The 8,380-nt window shown below is 36.7% G+C and overlaps 1 pseudogene; it reads left to right on the forward strand.

The window, feature by feature from the left end:
• Positions 1–696: 696 nt before the first annotated feature.
• On the forward strand, positions 697–2,204 carry LOC103403892 (probable aspartic proteinase GIP2; annotated as a pseudogene).
• The last annotated feature ends 6,176 nt before the right edge of the window (positions 2,205–8,380 follow it).

Genomic DNA, 8,380 nt, shown 5'->3' on the forward strand with positions numbered 1-8,380 from the left:
TCTGAGACTCGCATTCGCTCATTGTGCCGATGACTTTATCAGCTGTACTTACTTCATCGCCTAAGACATGATACGCCATTTGTTTGAGTATTTACACACTCAATGGGGAATGTTGCAGTCTTATTAGATTATGAATATGATTGTGTAAATCCTAACATATCTAGGATATCCTTATGGGATTCTACCATATCGCTTAGGCTAGATATTATCCTATTAGAGTCATAATCTTATTAGGGTAGTGAATTAACCTTCCCTACTACTATAGATAAAGGCACAATGCGGTGGAATAGAACACACATCACAATTACACATCTCTCTCTTTCTCTCTACTGTGCTGCACCCTTTCTCTCTGTCCTTTATATGATTCAGTAAATTAGGCTTACAACACATATGTAATTTTTCAAATACTAAATGAATATTTTAGAAATTTAATGTAATTATGTTGTATATTGAAATAATGACTTTCATTAAAACCTAAGGACCTTGATAAAAAAAATTATAAATAAATAAAGTTTTAATCAATGAAATAGAACAAAGAAGGATGAGAACCTAATTTCTCTTTTAATTATATTATAAATATTCCAGGTCCAAACCGAATGATTGTAGTTCATAAAGTTCTACATAAACATGAAGAAATAACTAGTAATAACTAATAACAAGACAAATAACATAATATTGAAATTACAAGAGAGTCGCATGGATGAAGGCGGTTTAGCTGGCAAGGAATATCCGAAGTTGCCATTTTTGACGAACCAGGGTTCTAGTTTTGGATCAATATTAAAAAACTATTGTTTTTTTGGACTTTCAAATCCTATAAAATGGTGGCAATGCCCTCCCACTTCTTCAACCATCTTTATCAATTACCAGCAATCTAACAATGGCTTCCTCCTAATTTCATTGCTTCTCTTTTGCTCACTACTCTTCCACATCATCATCACCCCCTCACTTGCCAAAACTGCATCTTCCAAACCAAAAGCCCTTATTCTTCCAGTGGAAAAAGATCCCCTACCCTTCAATACCTCACTACCATCAGCCCCATTGTCCCCATAAAACTCAGTCAATCTTGGTGGTCAACACCTTTAGGTGGACTGAAAACGACTACATTTCCTCCACCTACGTACAAGATGGCTCGTTGCAACTCTGCCCAATGCTCATTGTCAAACTTCAAGGCTTGTACCATAGTGTGTTACTCTTCTCATAAGCCAGGCTGCAACAATAACACATGTGGTCTCTTCCCCGGTAACACCGTCACCCGCACCTCCACAAGTGGCGACCTTGGTCAAGACATTGTGTCCTTCCAATCCACAGATAGGTCTAATCTAGGTAGGCTGGTCTCTGTCCTCAACCTACTCTTCACTTGTGGAGCCACATCTCTGTTGAAAGGCTTAGCCAGTGGTGTCAAGGGCATGGTTGGCCTCAGCCGGGCTAAAGTTAGGCTTCATTTTCAATTTACTTCTGCCTTTAGCTTCCATCGAAAATTTGCAATTTGTTTGAGATCTTCATTGAGTTTTAGCGGTGCTGTAATCTGGGGACTGGCCTTATACTCTCCTTCCCAATATTGAGGTGTCCAAGTCACTTACGTTCACCCCATTGATTGTCAACCCTGTTAGCATAGCCGATGCTTATTTTGATGGCAAGCCTTCAGCGGAGTACTTCAACAGTGTGAAGTCAATTAAGATCAACAAAACAATTGTTGTTTTCAATACTTGATTGTTGTCCATTGACAATGAAGGGTATGTCAGCACGAATATTAGCACGGTGAATCCTTACACGATTTTGAAAACCTCACTATACAACGCCATGGTGAATGCATTTGTAAAAGAAGTTGCTAAAATCCCAAGAGTGAAAGCAGTAGCACCTTTCGGAGCCTGCTTCAATTCGAAGAACATTGGTAGTACAAGGGTTGGGCCTGCTGTGCCTTACATTGATCTTGTGTTGCAAAGCGAAAGTGTTTACTAGAGGATGTTCGGAGTAAATTCAATGGTGCGGGTGAGCGGTGATGTCTTATGTTTAGGGTTTGTGGATGGAGGTGAGAGGCTAAGTATTTCTAATGTGATTGAAGGGTACCAATTGGAAGACAATCTTATGCAGTTTGATCTGGCTACTTCTAGGCTTGAGTTTAGCTCATCACTTTTGTTCAAAAGAACAACTTGTGGAACTTCAACTTCACTTCTAATGCTCAAGTGTTAGAGGGCGATATTTAGTTGATGATTTAATAATTGTTATATGGTATTAAGTTTTGTAATTTGCCTGATGAATAAAAAATGGTTGTGTTTCATTAATGGTTATGTCGACTTCACTTAGTGAGATAAACTTTTGTTGTTGTTGTTGATGCAAATTTCTGTCGTCTTCAGTCTTGACGAAAATGCACCTGCAAAACAGTCAATACATTTGATCAGAGACGTAAGCCTCAAGCGCCCACGAGGTGGGGGGGGGGGTTAGGTCAATGGATCTCCGATGCCTAAGTTGGTTTCTCTGAGAGAGTAAAATGTTTAGGGCCTTTTAGGGTTGCAAAAAGCTCTAAAAATTTGGTAGAATATGGGGTATTTATAGGGCTAGGGCCGGCCATATAGTGTTTAATGGAGAGATATTCTCTAAATATTCCCAAGATATTTAATAGGAGATAATATCTTGAGATAATGAGGTAATTATCCCTAATTGATTTAAATTAGGATTACTTACTTGATTGGAGTCAATCTTCAATTAGGAATGTATTAAAGATAGGTTTTGGGTAATTAATCCTTATCTTTAATTCCTTGCCAAGGGCAGGTGAGCTGTGGACAGTCGTATTCAGCTGTTGAGACCTCCAGGGGTGTGAGTTGCGCATGGGAGCATCTGAGAAGCCTACCTATTTATTGAGGGCAATCTTATCTTTCTTGAATAAAAGTTCACGTGTCACCTCTAGAATATTTTAAGCTCCACAGTTGTTGTTTTCATTAATAGTTTTGATATAACCTTTTCACTAATGATATTTTATCAGAAAACTTCTCAGAGTTTTTCAATTCACTTGCTATTCATCCCAACTCATTTTGCCAAACTGTGGCACCATCATGTTGAGCCCTACCCAATCCATACAATTAGTCACCCCAAACAAACAAAGAAAAGAAGAAAAAGATTAGTAAAAATGATTGTCATTTGCACTTCAAAAATCTCATTGTGCACTTCTAATTTTTTTTTATTCAATAAAAAATTAGTCTTATGAGGAGTTTTGAATGACAATACTAGCATCCAAATGATCAAAATTCAATTTTAATTGACAGATCAAAATTAAGAGACTGTCAATAATACGTGCATGATGGTTAGATAATGACTATATTTAATAAAGGCATGTAATGTAATCAAGTCACAAAAATAAATATTGACTAATATCGATTGTATATAAACAAAACAACAATCATGTGTACGACATATTGAAAACTTAATCACTTAAGGAACTGAGATTTAAAAGATAGTCCTTTTGATCAATTTTGTCTAACAAAAATATATCCAATTCTTTTTTTATTATTTTTTTGAGGAAAACCAAATAGCATTAAGAGAGGGAAAAGCCCCGGGAACACCCAAGACCCCTATAATCAAACAACAAAGCATCAGAAGCAACTGGGGGACCACAACCCACCCAAACATGAAGATTCTCTAAACCATGACCATAAGAAGTATATATCCAATTCTTGGAAAACAACAATATGCAGAGGGAATATAAAAGAGAGAGTAAAAAGGGAGACTATGAAGGTGGGAAAGACTTTCCTAAAATAGAGAACTTGGAAAACAAACTTATTCTCTGAAAAAAAAAATGAAAGATGAAAACAAAACTTTTATTTATATGGGAGGGCGAAGATCAACAGAATGATGAAATGCGCGCGACTAAGAGACGCACTCCTTCTCAGACTCGCAGCTTCTTCAGTGAGTCTTTTATTCTATTCACCTTTTAACTCTCTCGTTTCTTTCCAATTCTTCAATCCTTGTCAAGTAATTTTATTTTTGTTCCCACACCACACCTGATCTAGATGTTTGTTCGTCCAGTTGGATCTCAATTTTGCACTTCTACGGTTGTTGAACAAATCAAAGATCAGGCAAAGCTGAATTCATAGTCATATTTATTTAGTTATTTCATAGGAGAAGATGAATTCATATGGTAATTTACTAGTTAGGAAAACTAATGAAAATGACTTGAAAAGTTTTAGTTTTAATAAAAAACCATGTTATAAGTTTTCTTTAACAATTAGTACAAGACCCATATTAAAGTAGTCCAACTAAAAATGGCCCAAGTATAATAAATTATGATTTGTCGATTTTACCCCTAACTTTTTCAGGTTGAGTTCTAGATTTTCGTCGTTAATGGAGTTCATCGTTGTTTTGCAGACCTTTTCTTCTTTTTCTTTGAAACAAAAATATAGATCATCATGCTATTTAATTTATATTTTGTATTATTTCGTTGAACTGTGATCGTCGTTATTATTCATAGTGTATTCAACGTACTGTTTTTCAATTTTTTTTGTCAATGTTATTTCTTCAGAAAATAAATTTGAGATCTGCATACTATTCAATAATAACGATGGGTCACTGTTTCTGGACTGTAAAAATAAACTGTTTCTGGATTTTAAGTAACACTGTTTCTGGAATCTAAGTTACTGTTTCTGGAATCTAAGTCACTGTTTCTGGATCCAAACGAAATAGACACACTGTTTCTTAAATGTAAGCTAGAAAAGAAATAGTGAAATTCACTATATTTGTATTCAAAGAAAAATAAACACACTGTTTATTAAATATAATCAACCGATGCATGAAAGAAATGAAACTGTCAAAGGTTAAAACATAGACTGTTTCTAGAATCTAAGTTACCGTTTTTGAAATTTTAGTCTTTTTTTTTTGGATTTTGGTTATTTTCTTTCCAAATACAGTGTTTGTTTGTGCATAGACAAAACAAACACTGTATCTAATTTTTTTCCAAAAACAGTGTTATGTTTTGGGTTCTCCAGAAATAGCTTTATGTTTTGGTTCTTTTTTTTAGACACTTTTTCATTGGTTTCTGCCATTAAACTTCTTTGAACTTGTTTAAGCGGCTTTGTTCCGATGAATGCTTCCTTTTTCAACTTTGATTTTAACTTTGATTTGGTTGTTTTTGAAATGGGGGAATTCGATTTGATAGGAAGACATGGAGTTATTATGGCGGTTTCGTGCTGGGTTGAGGTTGGTGAAGAGTCAAGACAATATCGAATCATTTAGGGGTATTTACGAAAGTGTAGATTTGTAGCGGGTTTGGCTTGTAAGTTTGACCCGTGAACAATAGTTTTGGATGGTTTTTTATTAAATTTTGAGCCCTTTTGGTTAAATAACATTTTAGTATGATTTTTGGTTAAATATTTGTTGGCCCAAGCCCTTTTTATTAAAGCTCCCATTTACTAGTTTGGTTTGCTCCCACGAGTTTGTTTAATTGGTTATTCTCTAATCTCCAAATGTTCACATCCGGGTTTACAATCCAATGTTGAAAAACTTAATTGATGTCTCGATGTCTATTTTCTCAAGAAAACTTGATCTCAATTTTGGCACTTGATTTGCTTTTTTTGTTAAGATGGTATTTCAGAAATTAGTCAAAGTTCATGTTTTGGTATCTACATTCTGTGTTATGTCATTGTGATCGGCTCTAGTCTGAGTCTCATATTTGCTATGCGATTTTTTTATCTGTTCTATCATTTAGTTGTTGCTCATTCGATTTCTTTTCGCTTGAGTATGATGCAATGTAAAGTGCAAACTGGGGAATCTATAATTTTATTCACAATTGAATTTGCTCAGCTTATCATTTGGATATGTTCCTTGCAGGGGATTTAGTGTACAAGAGTGAACATTTCCGGTGACTAGCAATCCGATTGATGAATCCCTTAAGAAACAAATTGCAGAGTTTTTGAGAGTTATACATGTGACAAGATGCTCTACAGAGGACAATGTTCCATGCCAAATTGATGAGGTCACTAGATTTTAATTTTACAATCAATTTTTTGTGTGTTTGTACCCAAAATATTGCACTTGGGCCAAGTGTGACTTTTGTTCGCCCATATTGGTTTCTAGGACTAAGTCCAGCCCAAGGTGGGATAGCTGAACCTTAATCGGTGTAGGACTCTTGGGATTCAGGTTGGATTCGTTTGAGTCCTAACATAGTTGAAATTGTTTAAGGATATGAATGAACGTTGATAAGATTCGTAATAGTCCAAGAATCAATGTTCATAACTGATCAAGACCAAGAATGAATTGAATAACAAGAAGTATACTAGATTTAGAGTCTGAAGTTTGGTAGGAGTGGCCGGGCCCGGTCCAGAGATCAGGATGAGTTGATATTGGATCAAGGGATGCTGAAGGGGTACAATCCAGATAGGACTTTACTTCGGCGTAAGGTGATCAGCACGAAAACCACTCCTACAAATAGAAGAGTTTATTTAACATTTAGAGGACCTTTAACATAACACATAAATCTGCCTTGTGCAATTTCTCGCTCTACACGAAATCCTCTCATCTTTGAGAAAAGCCCTAAGCTTCCTAACTTTGACAAGCACATCTTCCAGTTTGTAGAAACAACATTGTGATTGACAACTGGCGACATCTTACAATTTGTATAAACAACACTGGAGCCATAGAATCAAGCAATCAAGGAGTACCTTCTAGTTTGTAGAAACAACACTACTTCAAGCTTGGTTGATTAACTGTCTAAGTCTCTGCTAATAAGAAGTCTTTGAGTCCTTGTTGAAAGAGGTCATCTCATTAGCATTCTCGGTGAAGTGAGGTGTTCCTGGTTGGTGTTTGGCATATTGAAAGCCGAACCTCATTTGAACTTTGAAATAACTAGCAACATTGTCTTCAAACTCTAGAACCTATAGGCTGAGACAAGTTCCTTCCTCGGCCATAATCACTCAGATACATAAGTCAATAGCGCGTTCGACACCATCACTACATTCATTTGCTCACCGAGCTTAGTCGAAGAGTTGGACGCCTCATATTCAACCGAATGACGTAGTTAGCTCATTAGCTATCCGGCCTGCGCGCCACATAGGCTAAAAAGTTTTTAGGGTCAACACATTCACTATGCATTGTTTTTACCGCCTTGCTTTCCGCAGTTTATTGTTTCTATTCATGTCTCGTCCTATTCAAAGGTACTCTGGCTTATAGTATTTGGTCATCGATTACTTCATGGTTATTCAGATATGAATTAGGTTGTGACACAACCCAACTTGGAATGTCCACTAGGACTCTGAATCGAGCTCTACTGGCCGACACCTAGAAGGTGATGAAGCCATAAAGTATAGTGATGTGGAACATGTGAATAAATTTAAATCTAAAAGTACCTAAATACCATAGTGCGCTGTGAACGGGAATGAACCCATTTCACACGCGAGATCAGAGCATAAGTAAAGTACAATAGTATGGGTAAGGATCATACGCTCAGTGGTAGCCACATATACTGAGATTTTCCATGAATCCTCGTTGATACGAACTTTCAACAGCTAAAACCTGGAGGGGCGCAAAACAAGGGTGAGTGGGCCTGAAAATAAAGTTTTTAATAAAAACCTTTTGAAAACGTTATAACCCCTCACCGTAAAACCTGTCTAATTTCCCAGAAAATAGTAATACATATGTATATAGAATCATGCTTGAGTGTAATGAAAACTAAATATATGCCATGTCAAGTATCTCAACAATGAAATATGTAAGCTAGGTGAAATAAATCAATGTAAAATGATATGCCAGCCGGAGTCACCTAATGTGACATGTACGGCTGAACCTATAGCTCATTAACTAATTCTTGCACACGAGTTGGAACCACCTAATGTGGTTTGTACGACAGGTTGAGTGTAAATAAGTACGCTCAAGTGCTACGATCACGTGAAGGCTATGCGAAATATCACAAGTCACCTACGAGTCGGAACCACCTAATGTGGTCTGTACAACAGGCTGGCACCTGCCTTAGATCCAAGGTGAGCATGCGGTGCGGGAGGTGAACGATCACATGAAGGCTGAACCTGGCCTCGGGCGAAGCATTAACACTAGGGTGTAGGATAATGAGCACTAAATGCATTTAAACATGACCATACACACTGCAATCACCATCTTCAATGTGTACTCACCTGAACCTTACCTGGGCGTTCGCAACATCATGCAATAATATGCATATCTATACTAATGCATATACCAAAATGTAATGCAATTGACATGGCATTTAAAAATGTAAATCCATTTAAAACCATTTATGGGAAAATGGAAAACATATATACATCTATAGAAAACCAAAAGCCCACTCACCTGGAGTCTGCGCCACAACTCCCTAGCACAAACATCAAGGCATCACGAACGATCGGCGCCTAGAACAATTATCAAATCATGCCTTAGAATTCTT

Source organism: Malus domestica, chromosome 16 (genome assembly GCF_042453785.1).
Source record: "Malus domestica chromosome 16, GDT2T_hap1".
NCBI classification, from domain to species: domain Eukaryota; kingdom Viridiplantae; phylum Streptophyta; class Magnoliopsida; order Rosales; family Rosaceae; genus Malus; species Malus domestica.